This window comes from Moschus berezovskii, chromosome X (genome assembly GCF_049115385.1).
Source record: "Moschus berezovskii isolate FMDL1 chromosome X, NW_MosBer_1.0, whole genome shotgun sequence".
Lineage (NCBI taxonomy): Eukaryota > Metazoa > Chordata > Mammalia > Artiodactyla > Moschidae > Moschus > Moschus berezovskii.
Genome location: NC_142488.1, coordinates 20,853,884 through 20,871,055, shown reverse-complemented (window position 1 = coordinate 20,871,055; position 17,172 = coordinate 20,853,884). Strand labels below are relative to the sequence as shown.

General features: G+C 44.0%; 1 protein-coding gene and 1 long non-coding RNA gene across 2 annotated transcripts in view; one reads left to right on the top strand and one right to left on the bottom strand.

Moving 5' to 3' along the window:
* Positions 1-8,502, top strand: part of SMPX (small muscle protein X-linked) — a 56,525-nt gene extending 48,023 nt beyond the window's left edge. The window contains exon 5 of the mRNA XM_055438338.2: positions 8,077-8,502. The gene's annotated coding sequence lies outside the window, so the exon portion shown is untranslated. The remainder of the gene's footprint in view (positions 1-8,076) is intronic.
* The window catches only part of LOC129564387 (uncharacterized), a 69,161-nt gene that overhangs the window by 37,666 nt on the left and 14,323 nt on the right, over positions 1-17,172 (bottom strand). The window lies entirely within an intron of this gene.

Here is a 17,172-nt window from a genome sequence, read left to right as displayed (position 1 = left end):
TATTGAGCATTTACACTGTGGGAAGCACTCTGCTGAATGCTTTAATACGTTATCCTTGCAACCACCCTATGAGCATAAAACTGTTACTTTCCTGTACTTTAGAAGAACACTTGCCCATGGTGACACAGCTAGAAAGCAGGATGGATGGGACCTGAAAGCAGAGTCTGCACTACAGTGTCTCCACAAGTAGGCAGTCAGTAAACAGCTGAATTTAGAGATAAGGTTCACCCAGCAAGTAGCCCAGAGGCTGGCAAGGTGAACGGTTTTGAAGCCATTTCTCTGATGAATTCATTACCAGCTCATGTCAAAGCTTTATTTCAAAGTTGCTTAAAGAGGCTTCAAAGAGCCAGTTCAAAAACTTGGAATAGAAACAGGTGTGGTTAGATAACACTGTTATACTGGATACAAGTGGTCTTTAAGCTCTGTCACAAGGCTAATTTAGAGAGGCAGGTAAATCTCATCTCCCAGAAGGGGCTTTTAATCTCATTAAAGTTATCAGAAGAAAATCACTCATATGTTTAATCAGAAATGCTTCCTAGAAGGGACCACTCACTCCACCAGAGCATAGAGTCTTCTAGCTCAGGTTTGGGATCATTTTCTGTCACAGAAACAGCTCTCTCTAGAGTATGGTTTCTCACATTCAACACTATTGACATTTGGGCCAGATAACTCTTTGGAATGGGGATTGTCCTGGGCCCTGCAGGCTGTTTAGCATGTCCCTCTACCCACTAGATGTCACTGGCACTCCCTCCTCCTGGTTGTAATAACCAAAAATTTATCCAAATATTGCCAAAAGTCCCCTGGGGGCAAAATGCCATCCCTTTCACTGAGAACTACTGCTTAAGGCCCTTGATTCTCAAAGTGTGCTCCATGGACCAACAGCAATAGTATCCCCTGTGAGGTTGCTAGAAATGGACAGCCCTTGGCCCCCACCCCAGGTTTCCTGAATCAGAATCTGCAGCTTAACAGGATCCTCAAGTGTTTCCTCTGGATATTAAAGTCTAAGAAGTGCTTCTAGGCCAGCAGTTCTCAACCTTGGCTGTACATCAGAGGCCCAGGAGATCCCACCCCCAGAGATGTTGATGTCATTGCTGTGGGGCAGCCTGTACCTCAGAATTTTTAATAACTCCCCAGGTGATTCCAATGTGCAGCCAAATTTGAGCTCCTGTTCTGGGGGATTTAAAGAAACTCACCCCTCCCCAACTTTGGGAGTGATTTACCAAAGCTTCTAAATAAGACCCCACATCTCCAAAGCAATGCTTTTCTTTTCATGAACATCCTTCTTTTTTGATAACATCCTTCTCTTGTCACTTTTAAGGTGATAAAATTAAGGACCTTTTATAATATGATTTGGCTATAACTTTAAAAATAATGGTTGGAATGATTTTGGGTTGGGGGAGGGAATGAAGGTATTAATTTAAGCTTGCTCGGAGAGCTTTTTAAAGAAGTGTCACCAAAACATCCTTAAAATCTTGCTAATTAAAAAACAATTCTGTACTTGAAAAAGAAAACCCAAACATTAAATGGCAAACACTATCAAGAAAACTGTTTCCCATGAAATGTACAATTGTATAAAGAGCCCATGCAAATTGGGAAGCAAAATATTAATACCTTAATAGATAAATAAAGGAACTGAACTCACAATTCACAAAAGCAGATGCAGAATTAATAGAGAAGCCATGAGAAAATGAGAACCTCATTAGTAATTAAAGGGATATTCAATGAAAAAAGTTACTTGTAATATTCACAAAAATTAATGGGAAAATGATCATGAAACAGGGGCTTGTTCATTCCCTCAACAGATAGTCTTCTGTAGAGCAAGTGCTATGCCAGCCTCAATGATGAGGGTGTGGGCCTTAGTAAATGAAGAAAGTTCCAGCCACTGTGGATTATTATGTCCTCCAACCCAATCAGACCTCGATGGAAGCCATCCTAAAGAGAATATGTGGCAAAAGTTTTGTTTACTTATGATAGCAAAATTCATTAAGAACCTAAGTGTCCAATAATAGGATGATGGTTAAGTCAGCTCTTGTATACCCACCTGATGGAATAGTACACACACTATCTGTGATGTGAAAGTGAAAGTGTCAGTCGCTCAGTCCTGTTAGACTCTTTGCGACCCCATGGACTGTAGCCTGTCCATGGGATTCTCAAGGCAAGAACACTGGAGTGGCTTGCCATTTCCTTCTCCAGGGGATCTTCCTGACCCAGGGATCAAACACAGGTCTCCTGCATTGCAGGCAGATTCTTTAGTGTCTAAGCCACAGGGAAGCCACCACCTGTGCTATAATGAATGATAAAAAAAGAATACAAACAGTAGAAAACTGGACAAATGTTTCAGTAATCAAATTCTGAAATGCTACATGATATTGTCTTCATACCCAATATACACAATATATATTTGTACATTTAAAGCTCCAAGTTGCCCTAACACTAAGGGCTTTATCTGTGCTTGAGCCAGTAATCTCAATTTTTCTGACCATGGAAAGTTTTTTTTCCCTTCCTTCCCTTTCTTTCAAAGGTGAAACTTGCTTTATTGTCTCTTGGAACTAGTATTTCTCAAACAAATGAACAAAACCTTAATGATATACTAGCATATATGGTAGTATTTAAGAGCTGTACAAAAATAAAAGCCATACATGGGTATATACACACGGAAAAAAATCATTAAGTTGTTCACTTAAGATTTGTGCATTTTACTCTATGAAAATATTAACACTACTAAATTCAGAGATAGCAAAAATATTTTTTAAAATGAAAATTATGTATTCATTAGGACAAGTACTAGAATGTTAAGTCAAATCATTTTTACACTACAGGCACACTTACACATATCAGCTATTCATTTGAGGTGCCTCTAATACCATCAACATGTACAGACTGATTGTAGGGGCTAGGAGCTCCAGACAAGCATTTAATCTTGGACCAGCCATCAACTAGCTGTGTGACCTTGGACAAGTGATTCAAGCCCTCTGGAGTTTAATTTCCTCATTTCTAAAATGAGGAGGAATAAGAAAACTCAAGTTTCATCCATCTTTGAAAATAGGCTTCCTATTTTGGAAGATTGCAAAGCTTTATAGCTATACCTTTGCTTGATGGTGTACCGATATCCAGGTTTTTAAATTTAATACTGAGACTATGGACTACTCACTACCATCGTTACTGTAAAAACAAACAAAACAAACAAAATGTCAGTGAGCTCTAAGGGGATCTCCGTGACAGTGTGCTTTACTGGATGTGAGTGAGGGAGGCCTACATTTATTTCATATGTTCTGTTAACTTTATGTCAAGAAATTGCTTTTCCATTTGGATGTCCCAGGACCTCTGCCTGCCAGAGACCATGCCAGACAGTTCAAAGAGGATACTGGGTATTTCTGATGAAAGTGCTGTTGTCCCTAGGTCTCAAATGCTCAGGCCTAAGCAACATAGAAGGTTTTGCCATTTTTGGAAACTTGAGAACCTCTTAAGACAGCAGTCTACTCGACTTTTTCATCACTCTGTCTTCCTCTGTGCATTACTGATCCCTGCTTTACTAGGAAGTCTTGGGCCAATGTTTTTCCAGTAAAATCTGTGGCCCCTTTAGAAACAGGGAGGTCTGTGCTCTGACAGATGGAGACACTGACCACAAAGCCAAGAGCCACCAGTGGTAACTATTGTTGGATTATGCCCCTGATTCCACAAAGATCTCTACCAACAAGTTCAATATCATCTCAGCTGCCGGTTCCTGACTTGATATCGAGGCCAACAAACTCTCAGTACAATAGGATTAAAAAAAACAAAACCTTTTTGAACTTATTTTTAATGAATTTGACCTGGACATGCAATTTGCCTTCTTAGCATCACTCAAATTCTTCACACCCAGCATATAACACTGCTTGACTCTGGATTTTAGGTGTAGAATCATACCCTCCAAATCCCCAAATGTCCTGCTCTTTGTGTCTTTCTCATCTCCCTTGTTTCTTTTTTTTAACTAGTAAATTAGTAGAAACATTTCAGTTTTTACTTTAGCCACCAAAGCCTTCATGATGTACCAAAGTCAATTGGCGTGGCTATTTTGCAGTTTAAGGAAAAAGTTTTTACCTAGAGTTTTGTTTCTTTTACTTTATGAGTGGCTGGTACAGATAAAATAAAGTTCTGGGTTTGGAGAGGCCCTGGCGCAGTTTCACACAGTGTGCTTCCTTTGTCCCTGACCTTGGTGTGGAGGTGCACTAAGAGTCTTGTTTGTAGCTGGCACCGCCTTCATCTCTGTGTGGTCATGATGGTCACGTGGGGCAACACGCATGAATGTGCTTTGTAAACTCTAGAGGACTCCACCAATGCCCTCTAACAAACTCCAAAGCTTCAACCAGTGTGCTCTGGGAGCCTGGTCGGCCACTCCATATGGAACTGGATGGAACATGAGGCACGGCCTTTCTCTCGACGACATTTGAGTGTCACTGTGTTTATGGCTCTATGATTTAGCACCCCGCAGGAGGAAGTTATCATTGCACCGCCCCCAGGTGTCTGGGTAAAGGACCAAACGGAGAGTAGTGTTGAGTGGACACCGTTTCCTAAATGATGTATGTGGGGCCGTGGCAAGTATGAGTAACACAGCTATAAATGGGTCATGGCAAGGCGTAAACATCACATGCCCTCAGCCTGGACTTAGAGTGACACATGCGAGCTGTCTGGAGTATCACCTCTGCCACAGCCAAGGTGTGCCTTTCTCAACGTGAACTTTTTTGCTTAGGGTAGAAAAGGGATGCCGGGTAGCTGGAGAGTGACGTTTCCCACAGGGGGCCTTGCATTCTCCATCGTTCTCACCCATGTCCCCGACAGGAGAACAGGACACAGGAGAATAGCTGACAGCAGTTGTCTAGGTGGCAAAGCAGTGTGGCCCGGGATACCGCCCAACACCCTTGCATTCCAGCACCCCGACAAACAAGTGTGCTTTACAGAAGGGGCAATTTTAGCTCTGGATCCCTTCCCATTGTTCTCAATTTTAAATGTGATCGCTGACCCAGGTCTCTGAATTCTTGGATTCTGGTCACATAAAGGCATTCTGAGAACACTCGGAGTCCCACCAGGCCAAGGATGGAGACAGTGGTCCTCTTGGGACCCTGCACTCCTGGAAGGACCATTGTGACCTTGGCCATCAGCAATGTCCTGTGTCCAGGGCCGCTGGGCCCTCTCAGATTCTACTGGGGCCAGGGAAGGAGAGCAGAAGCTGAGGGAGGGCAGGGTGGTCTGTAGAATGACAACTCCGGTGACTCTTCTGCTCCATCTGCTGCCTCCTGCCAGCTCCTTCTACAAGGAAGACCCGGGCTCACTTTGTAGATGAGATGAGGTGACTGTGTCGAGTCAGTGATTCCTGCATTCCCTTATGAAGCACAGTTTGGTTTTCTTAAATCTCAGTGGCCACGTTGGTCTGGGCAAACTGCGTCAAGGTTTCCTTGTTTCAAAAACTGTCTTAAAGTCAGAGATGTCCACAAGCTGAACCCAGTCATGAGGGGCATCTTAGGGCTTCTAAGAAAACAGTTGCTAAAGGGTTGCTGCAAATGGCTCATCCTCTGTTTCTCAGGATAGCTATAATTCTAGCCCCGTGAGACAGATGTGTGGGGGTCAAAGTCCATCTTAAGCCTGTCACAGAAATGGCTGCAGATGAGGCTTTATAGTCTGGACACTTGGAGAGAAATGTCACCTCATAGAACAAGCTTCGGTGACAATTTGCTGGGAATCATCACCCTTTCCATGCTGCTCAGAGAAGCTCAAGGAATGAATGTCTCAGTTTCAAGGGCAGCTTGTGATGGGCCTCTCCCTTGGCCAGAGAGACCGGCCATATGTCACCGAACACAGTGGCCACAGTAGTAATATGGCTTGGGCACACACTGGCCATGATGGAGCTGTGACTGGGGCCCAGGGCAGGTGTGCCAGCACAGCAGTGCAGCCCGTCAGCACTGCTGGTGTCCTGCCTCTGTGGCCCCTTGCTCACTCCTGCCGCCTCACAAGCATTCCAATGCCACTTCTTCTCCTGCTCTCAGCCCTCCAGTGCTCCAACTTGCCGGTCCCTAGGCTTCCACTTTGTGTCATGTGCCAGGATAGGCAAGGGTATGCAAAGACATGTCCTTCAAAAGGTCACAGCCTACAGGACTGCTACGGCGGGAATGAGAAGAGGGGAGAGAGAGGATGTATAGGCAACTCATTGCAATGCAACCTATGACATGGAGAGTCATTCGGGAGTGGGGGACTTCAGTTAAGAGTTATTAGCCACTTAACTTCAGTTAAGAGGGAAAGTCCTGAAGGCTTGTGTCATGTTATGTGAGCAGTAAGTGGCAACAAACTCAGTGCAGGGTGTGCAAGGGAGACCCAGACTGGCATGGGGGACCCCAGGTGGCCCTGGCAAGCTGCTGGTCAACAAAGTGCATTTCAGCCAGGAAATCATGGACTGGGAAAGAGGAAGCATTTTGCTTTTTCCTGGTGAGTGACCTACACTGAAAACTGAGCTTCTATGAAAAGGAAATAAACGCTATAATAAAAAGTACAGGTGCTAGTGAGAGTACCGTTTTCAGTTCTGTAGTCAATGATGCGTTCTTAGCTTCCCCTCCAGTTCAAGAACCATCCAAACCTTCTCTTTAAGGGAGTGGAAGGGGCCCAGAGCCAGGACACTGGAATTCAAATCCCAGCTTTTCTCTTTAACAGCTATGAGACTTTGAGCTACTCATTTGGTGCTTTGAACTTCTAGGTGTTTCATCCCAACAATGAGTATAATACAACCTGCATCACAGCCACACTACATAAATGTTAAAATGATGCCACAGGCTCTGTCATCTCTATAGAAATACACAGGAAAGCAAAGCTTTCTAAAAGACCTCTGCTGCAGAATTCTCCTCGGGGGTCACTGGCCACAGCTGGGTCCCACAGCTGCCCCAAGCTGTAAGAGAGACTGAGAAAGGGAGTATTTGGCCACCAGTCTTTGTAGAGGAGAAAAGCAAAGGAGAAGGGGATTGTGAATGGACCTGGAGAGAGCCAAGCCATAGTGACTGCCACAGCAGGTGTAGTAGGGGCGGGGTGACCCACCTACAGCCACTGGCAAAAATACAGAATAAAACTATAAAGAGTCTATTTCTTAGAAAAGATTCAGCATATCCACGTAAATGAAACATGCAAGACATGGCAGCAAAGAATAATGGAAAACAAAGAGGGGAATAATGTTCACACATCCTGGCACTGCAAGTGCCTTTAAGAGAAAGGGCATTGTATCAGTTAGCTATGGCTGCATCACCAACCATCTCCAAATCTAATGGCTTAAACCAGAAGTCCCCCACCTTTCTGGTACACAGACCAGTTTTGTGGGAGAGAATTTTTCCACAGATCAGGGGGGCGGGGGTAGGTTTGGGGATGATTTAAGTGCATTACATTGATTGTGCACTTTATTTCAATTATTACATCACCTCCACCTCAGGCTCATCAGTCATTGAATCCTGGGGGTTGGGAACCCCTGGCCTAAAACAAAAGCATTTATTACTCTGGCTCATGTATTTGTGGCTCAACTGACCTAGGCTGGGTATCGGTGTGAGCTGGGGGCTGTGTTCCACATGTTGCCCATCCTTCACTGGGGACCAGCAGGGAGGCCTGGGCACACCTTCCTGGTGGCAATGGCAGATGTGCAAGAGAGCAAATCAAAACATGTGATCCCTCTCAAGGCGCAGGCTCAGAACCAGCACACTTCTGTGCCATTCTCTTGACTGAAGTAAGTCACGTGGCCACGCTCAGGCATGAGGAATCCCATCCTCCTCACGATGATAGGAAACTAAAAAGTTACAGGGCAATGAGGATGGATCTAATGTTGACTTTATACTCTAGAGCTTCAGAAGGAAGTCATCCTCATTTAGTATGGAATCACTCAGATCCCCAGAGCCAGAACTGATGGTCACAGCTTCTATTCATAGTTCACTTTACCTTCATGTACTCAAGAGGTAAAGTTTTCAAGTGAAAATGAGGTTTTCAATTTTGACCTGTCCCTATCATATTGATTTACAAGCTGTCCCTAAAAATATCTCACAGGCACTAATAGGTCCTTTGCTTTTTCCTTTGCAGGCTTGATGTGAAGAATTGAAGAGTAAGAGAATGGATTCAAACAAAAATGGCTCACTAAAAAGTTTTATATATTTGTATGAAGATTATGTACTTCCTGAATGCCTAAGACTCTAGCAGAAATGTCCTGTTTGTACATTTATATCTCTTCCTTCTAGTTGGCTGCACTACTTACTTTATTTTCACGTTTGGCAACTTGCAGAGCAAATCAGCTCCAGAATTTACCACTTGGAGGGTGTGGTTTTGAGAAGGGATATGATTTTATGGAGAAGGATACAGTGATATGCATAACAATGATTTTGATGGAACGTTCTCTAAGCTACTTCCCACACTATTTTGGTCAATATTTGGAATGTATTTGAGTTCTTCACCTAAATTATGTCAATAAACTTTTTATGAGTTCAAATAAATATTTGAGTAAATGTAAAATGTGACTCTAGACTACATTAATTTTCCTATGTTCAGATAGCTACATATTCCCCCACATGGAGAGAAACCAGACGTGAGCACCAACTGAATCCCACACCGCCTAAATGGGAGCTTCTTATTCTGAATTACTGGGTACCACAGGTAAAGCTATGGCTGACTGACCATTGCAAAAGAAGTTAAATATTGCCTGAGGAACTGGGCATCGCTGACATTCCTCCTTCAAGGATAACTTTTATGGTGAGTGTATTTTACCTCCATAGAAGCTAAGAAATTCTCTTTGCCCAGATGGAATAGAGTCCATTATAAGGCACAATAAAGTAAAGCTGAGAGATGAGAATGAAAGCAAGAGACTGCTCATAACTTAGCTGTCCAAAGAAGATGAAATGAGTCTCCTACTGCTAATATGGAGTCTCTATGAAACAATCACAAACCAAGAAGCATCGGTCATGCCCCGCTAGCATCTGCTGAGCTTCTCAGCTAGCCCTGTAACTTCACAGCACAAACGAGGACCACAGGGACCACATCCTTGAGCTCACACTGTTTCAGAGATAAGTGTGTCACCTACTCAATAGGCAGACACCCCAACACATGACTTTTTTCCTCCCTTCACTTCCTGCCATTTAAAAAATGTTGGCTGTCCTTTTAAACATCCCAACTGTAAATTGATTGGTCCTTAGCTTTTTTGTCTCATCAAGATCGGTTTCCAAAAGCAGGACTACCACTGCACCCATGTGACTGGCTGCAGATTAAGGCGGTGCCTGATGAGTTTAGGTTTTTCTGAAGGTGCGCACATCTATCTGGTCGTGGGTCCCAGATATCTCGCTGGTCTGTGGCTTAGGCTGGTGATCTAAATCTACTGTAGTCATACAGGGCAGGGAATATCAAGCAGAACAAAATATACCAGCTCATCATCTGCAGAACATTCCACCCCTTCCTAATCAGGATAATTGGGTAGAGCTACAAACTGTATCTCAGTTTCCCCTTTGTTTATCTGTTAGTCACTCAGTCCTGTCCGACTTTCTTCAACCCCATGGACTGAAGCACACTAGGCTTCCCTGTCCATCACCAACTCCCGGAGCTTGCTCAAATTCATGTCCATAGAGTCGGTGATGCCATCCAACCATCTCATCCCCTGTTGTCCCCTCCTCCTCCTGCCTTCAATCTTTCCCAGCATCAGGGTCTTTTCCAATGAGTCAGTTCTTCACATCCGGTGGCCAAAGTATTGGAGTTTCAACTTCAGCATCACTCCTTCCAATGAATATTCAGGGCTGATTTCCTTTAGGATGGACTGGCTGGATCTCCTTGCAGTCCAAAGGACTCTCAAGAGTCTTCTTCAACACCACAGTTCAAAAGCATCAATTCTTCAGTGCTCAGCTTACTTTATAGTCCAACTCTCACATCCATACATGACTACTGGAAAAACCATAGCTTTGACTAGACAGACCTTTGTTGGCAAAGTAATGTCTCTGCTTTTTAATATGTTGTCTAGGTTGGTCATAACTTTTCTTCCAAGGAGCAAGTGTCTTCTAATTTCATGGCTGCAGTCACTATCTGCAGTGATTTTGGAGCCCAAAAAAAATAAAGTCTGTCACTGTTTTCATTGTTATCCCATCTATTTGCCATGAAGTGACGGGACTAGATGCCATGATCTTATTTTTTTAATTAATTTTATTATGCCAGGTCTTAGTTGCTGCACACAGAGTCTTTAGTTGCAGCATGTGGGATCTAGTTCCTTAACCAGGGAACAAACCTGGGACCCCTGCATTGGGAGCACAGAGTCTTAGCCATTTGGACCACCAGGGAAGTCCCCATGATCTTAATTTTTTGAATGCTGAGTTTTAAGCCAACTTTTTCACTCTCCTCTTTCACTTTCATCAAAAGGCTCTTTAGTTCTTCTTCACTTTCTGCCATAAGGGTGGTGTCATCTGCATATCTGAGGTTATTGATATTTCTCCTGGCAATCTTGATTCCAGCTTGTGCTTCCTCCAGCCCAGCATTTTTCATGATGTACTCTGCATAGAAGTTAAATAAGCAGGGTGACAATATACAGCCTTGACATACTCCTTTCCCAATTTGGAGCCAGTCTGCTGTTCCATGTTTGGTTCTAACTGTTGCTTTTTGACTTGCATGTAGATTTCTCAGGAGGCAGGTAAGGTGGTCTGGTATTCCCATCTCTTGAAGAATGTTCCACAGTTTATTGTGATCCACACAGTCAAAGGCTTTGGCATAGTCAATAAAGCAGAAATAGATATTTTTCTGGAACTCTCTTGCTTTTTCTATGATCCAACAGATGTTGGCAATTTGATCTCTGGTTCCTCTGCCTTTTCTAAATCCAGCTTAAACATCTGGAAGTTCTCGGTTCACGTACTGTTGAAGGCTGGCTTGGAGAATTTTGCACATTACTTTGCTAGCGTGTGAAATGAGTGCAACTGTGTGGTATTTTGAACATTCTTTGGCATTTCCTTTCTTTAGAATTGGAATGAAAACTGACCTTTTCCAGTCCTGTGGCCACTGCTGAGTTTTCCAAATTTGCTGGCATATTTAGTGCAGCACTTTAACAGCATCATTTTTTAGGATTTGAAATAGTTTGTTTGTATATATTAATAAACGATTCATGTTCAGTTTCAAAATTAAATTCAGGTTTAATGTAATAAAAGTCATCTTCATATTTTAATGAGGTTTCCCAAGTAAAATCTGTAGCATAACACAGACCGGAGTCATTAGGCATATTCAATGTATTTGTTTAGTTTTTCACTTAATGGGTATTTTATTTTGTTAAGACTCAAATTCACTCTATGGGATCTAGCAAGTTCCATAGTCTATCAGTCACTGGACAGTACATATAATCTAGGGAAAGACAAATTTTATTTTCAGTGAAGTTATAATTTAAAAAACTCACACGTATCATGCTAAATGGCTCTTTAAAAACTCATACATCACATTGAAACAGTGTGATTATTTATCTTACAAGTTTGTAAACAACTGCTTATTATGCAACTTATCCACGGGGGTGGAACAAGGCATTGATACAAGCAGTTGAAGATTAGAAGAGAGAAAAACAATACTGTTTTGAGAAATTAAAAGCAAGCATAGGGGATTCTCTGGTGGCTCAGCAGCTAAAAAATCTGCCTGCCATGCAGGAGACCTAGGTTCAATCCCTGGGTTAGGAAGATCCCCAGGAGAAGGAAATGGCAACAGACTCTACTGTTCTTGCCTGGAAAATTCCATGGACACAGGAGCCTGGCGGGTTACAGTCCATGGGGTTGCACAGAGTTGGACATGACTGAGTAACTGACACATTCACTTTCTTTCATAGGGACAATGGTGAATTTAGTGCCCGTGCTCTAAATGGTCCAACAGTGAGTGATTCTGTTGACAGGTGATGATGTCTGAGGGGGAAATACAGTCCCTTCATCCATCTCAGCTTGCTGCCCACTATGGGTGAGGTGGGGGGACACACATCTTCACCTAGAACATCCCCTTGCATCTCTCCCCACTGCCCCTCCACTCCCCAATGGGATATCTGTGTTCTGTGCTCGAGGCTGAGCGAGAGGAGAAGGCCCATGCAGGGTCTGGGACCGTGTAGGACACCTGAAAAGCTCCTCTCTCTGGAGCAGAAGCCATCTGGAACAAGTGAGACTCTCCGGAATCATCTCAAGCCCTCACTTTTTATGATTTCTACATTTTGAGAGCACAGGTTGGAGGGTAGTTAGCTTAGCTTCCAAGGTTACTTCCTGAGTAGCTGAACGACACAGCAGAATTTTTAAAGTGAGGTCCAGGGCATGGAGCATGATAATTACTCAAACAAATCCCTCATTTTGAACTAGAGCAGTTAGAGGATTTACACGAAGCCTCTTGTTAGGATTAGGTCCCTAGAAGGAGCAACACTGATGTGGCTGCGCCATCCCATGACATGCCCTCTCTTACATTCTTGGGCTGATGTAGAATTAGGTTCCCTGCTGCAAGATAAGATGTGGAAAAGTTCAGGCAGAATGAGAACAGGGCTTATTTGGTTTCAAGGACCACAGGTTGATCAATTAATACTAGTTTCCTTCGAAGGTGTGTGGCATTATCCCACTGCTTTGCAATCTTCAGCTTGAAAAAGAAACTTCATTTAACTTGGTAATTGATGCTCCCTTGGGATTTTAACCTGCTGCTGAATAGATGCATCAATGTGGCCCACTGCTAGCTCCTTGCCTCACACATCACTGAAATTGGTGTGCTCCTCCAAAGGAGATGATATATCGCCCCAAAGTTTGGATGCAATTGTGTATTCAGTCAACAAGCTATGCACGGTGCAACCTACTCAGGGTAACACCACTTGCCAGCACACTGCTGGGCAAAGAAAACCCTTTGGGGTCATATACTGAGTTCATTTTTTTCTCTAAGGGAATGACAAAACTTGTCAAAAAAATGTATGTGCTGATTACAAAAGATGGGATTCAGTTGCAAAATAAGATCACAGCCATAACAACACCTTCACCTAAAAGGTGTTTTTCAGAGAAAGGAAAACACCCTCGATTAAATAATCATTTTCAGATTCTAGGCTGCACTTGGCCTCATATCCCTCAACCCTATGCTTGTTTATTGCAGGAGAAAAGAACTCCCATAACATCTGACTTTGGTGCAAAATAATTCAGTACCACACCAGACTAGGAGCGTGCACACTAGGAGATAACAGGGCCCTTTTTTTATGACCTGCTTTCCCCCTCGTTCAGTGAGGACACTCAGGAAGCAGATTCCAGGGGGAACGGGGATTCTCCCCTTGGGCTTCAGATGCCGGCAGATGAGCTGCAAAACAAAAGGTGGTCTGCACTCTAAAAATTTCATTTTGAAACCTGATCATGAGTTGGGCAGAGCGATGGGGAGAGGAGGGGCAAGTGGGATTTCACTCCGGTAGGCGGGCTGCTCTCAACAAACAGAAGAAGCTCTAGGCTTCTCTGCAAACCTTCCCTGCTCCTTAATATTGCTTAGGACTCTATGGTGCACTAGACGAGAGAGGGTCCTGGAGGAATTTCACACACGACATTCAATCCACCAGCCCACACAAGTCCCGCTGGCTCACAGCTAATGGCAGGCTTTAGGCAAAAACAAAACAAAACCCCACAAAAACAACCAAAAAAACAAAAACGGGGAAGGTTTGGAGATTTATTTATAGCTTTGTTTTTTTCGCTTTCTACTGTGTCTTCTGGCTCCAGCCACATGCACAAAGATCTTGGGGCTCAGCAGTTCTCACCCTTCTCGACGCGCTTCTACGGGGCTGGACACCCACCAGGTCATGGACATTTCTGCTTGGTATTGGAAATTAGGCCTTTGTCTAGTGTTCTAAAATCATCTGGGGGGATCCAGCTTTATTATAATTTCTTGAAAATGGTATGTTGCATTTATTTAAACTTGCAGGCAAGGAAACAGGCATAGTCATCTCTAGTGATTAATAACAATTGTGCATAGACCACAATTCTTTAAATCTCAAAACACTCCCAAAACACCCCATCCCCAACCTAGTATTTTCCAAATCTCAAAGTCACTGCCAGGCAGGCATCATGGTTGATGACAATGGTTGAGGAGGGAGACGCAGGGTGCTCCACTTGGAATCCAGGCAAACCACACACAAACCCACACCCACAGTGGGGAATTCGCAAGGAGGAAACAGCCAGAAGAGATGTCCCTAAATGACAGACCCAGTTCGTATGTGGGTACTTAGTCTCTTGGTCGTGTCTGATTCTTTGCAACCCCATAGACTGTAGCCCACCAGGCTCCTCTGTCCATGGGATTTCCAAGGTAAGGATACTGGAGTGGGTTGCCATTTCATTTTCCAGGGGATCTTCCCGACCCAAGGATCAAACCCACATCTCCTGCATTAGTAGGTGGATTCTTTACCTCTGAGCCACCTGGGAAGCCTGAGAGACCCAGTGGTAGACTCCAAACTCTGTAGTTAAATCCAGGTGAACTTCCGGAACCACCAACCTATAGATTCAACATTGTGACCCTACTTCACTCCTTGCTTATTTTCCTAGACTTCTCCCAACATATTTTCTTTTCCAGAGCCACAGAAAGGAACCCTCCCCTTTCTGTGGCTCTGGAATCTTCCCATCTGGATTACTAGCCTCCAGCTGCAGATTCTAAACCAAAATGACTGTGGCATTACTTTCCTTGGAGAGCATGCTTCCACCAGAGGCTTTACCAGTATCTGCCACCCTGGAGTCTTTCATTCCATCTGACTCTGGGTCTAAACAATAATGCCTATTGCTGGCTGGAAAATAAACAGTGGGAACTGGCATGTTTGTTTATGAGAGGTCACTGGGCACAGCACTGGCAGTGGCCTGGTATCCCCCAGACCTTTCGTTGAGGAGCCGAGTGGAGGCGATGGTCTCTAATAGATGTACCATTAGGCCAGACCTACATCTGAAAGCTTTGTTGATTCAGACATTCAGTAATTAAGTTGTGGGCCAGCAAGCACATTATCTGCAATCAAACATGTCCCTGATCAGCGATTAGATGGGCGAACATGTGACCTCACTGTCTCCGCCAAAGGATGGTTATGTAACAGTCTCTCATCCTCAGAACCATGGTTATGTGCCAACTTCTCATCCCAGTCAATAAGCAGAAATCACTAGCTGTGGCTCTGGGATTCAGATTTTCAGAATGACTGCCTTCTCTCTTGGAGACTTGATTGCCTTCGACCTGATTGTTGATGTACTAGGAACTCAACATAGACCCAGACCCAAGGTCAGCGGGTCCAAGAAAGGTGGGAGCTGGGGAGACTGACTGGGAGGCCGGGGGGCGTGGCCCTGGTGTCATATGACTTCACTCAAACAAAGACAGAGCACGTCTGCTTTTAAACTTCAGACTTATCTTGCTGCATAAGAGGCAGTAAAGAGAAAGGTGTGTAGGAGGTAAAGGGGGAGAGAGAGAAAAAACATGAGAAAGGGAGAGAGGGGAAAGGAGGGGAGATTGAGTGTACTTGCTTTAGAGCCGAGGTCACGGAATAAGATTCCATGGCTTCTCTGCGGTCTGGCTGAGCAGCAGAAGCCGATCTCTTTCATGCACAATCGAACACTCATCATCTATTTTCTTCTGAAGGGTATTAAGGAGGATGTGTGAGACCTTCCAAGTGTATGTGGCAAAGCCAAGCAAGGACTAAAAGATAATCTGGCTTGAGGTGACCTGAGACATCTAAATGTCACATAGTCTCAAATGCACATGTGACCTGGAACTGCCCTGAGGTGACTCAGGCCCCAGTCCTTTCTTAATCCCTTATTTGCTTTCCTTACTCTAGCAAGATTAACTCAGCCCTAGCCTGCTGAGTGGCTCCCAAGCAGCCTTTTCTCCTGCTTTTAGCTTTCAGGGGCAAGTATTGAGGCTTTTGCACCGTTAAGAGGTTGGTCTCTGAGCTCAGGCTGATTGGCATTTCAATCCTGGATACTCTATCAGAAAGAGAAACAGTCACTTAAAATGCTGCATATGTTTTCAAAATAAAACCTACAACCCAATTAACAGGCAATGAGCCTCCATCCAGTACAGGGCCAGGCCCTGTGGGAGGAAACAATACTGCAGTGTGGAGTCCCTTCCTTCACTCAGACACTTCCACAGTTTTGATGAGTATGGTTTAAGGATAATATTGACAAGGGCCATATTTGATTGAGTATATGGAGAGAGAAAGTATAGGGAAAAAATTACCAACAATGACTTAAAATGAATCTACCTATCTAGTGATTGAAGTCATGCTTCAATTCATTTTGATTTAATTAAAATCCCCCACAATCCAGATTCCTCAAGGGCAATCAGCACATCAAGAAACATTTCTTTTTTGTTTGCTTCTGTGTGTTTTTTTTTTTTTTTAATTTTCCCAGAAGCACACTCTGAGACAAGTCTACTCAAAAAAGGTAGCTTTTTTTGGGTGGGCTTCCCTGGTGACTCAGTGGTAAAGAACCCACCTGCCAACACAAGAGACATGGGTTTGATCCCTGAGTGGGGAAGATCCCCTGGAAAAGGAAATGGCAACCCACTCCAGTATTCTTGTCTGGGAAATCCCATGGACAGAGGAGCCTGAGGGGTTATGGTCCCTGGGGTCACAAAAGAGTTGCATGCGACTAAACAACAACAACAAGCTCATTTGGGTAGGGAAGGAAATATCAGCAGGGGCTGGGAAGATGAAATAAGTAAGGCAGGAGAGGCAGCTGAAGAGAGGTGGTGAAGCTAGTTCTAATGATGGGTAACTGGAGTTTACCCAGCGATGGGGAAGCTCTGGGAGTCTGAATAGAACACATACTCCAGAGTGGTCTGAGCTCGAGTGAGAGCTGGGCTATTTATATGCCACTTCCCGTCCATCACTGATTGAGAGCTGCCTATTGGTGGTTGGATGGCATCATAGACACAATGGATGTGAGTTATAGCAAACTCCAGGTGGGAAGCCTGGTGTACTGCAGCCCATGGGGTCACAAAGAGTTGGACATGACTTATGACTGAACAAAGAACAACTAACCACCAGCTGGCAAAGTACCGTTTGCAGATGGGGGAAGCACCCTCCCCACTACCAAGGAATGTGGTGATTGGCAGGCTGGAAGCTAGGTCATGTAATGAAATGTGGGAGCCAGTAAGATACGGGTGAGACACAGGTCCTGTTAGAGCTTCTATGTACAAAAGGACAAAAATGAAATTCTTACTGTA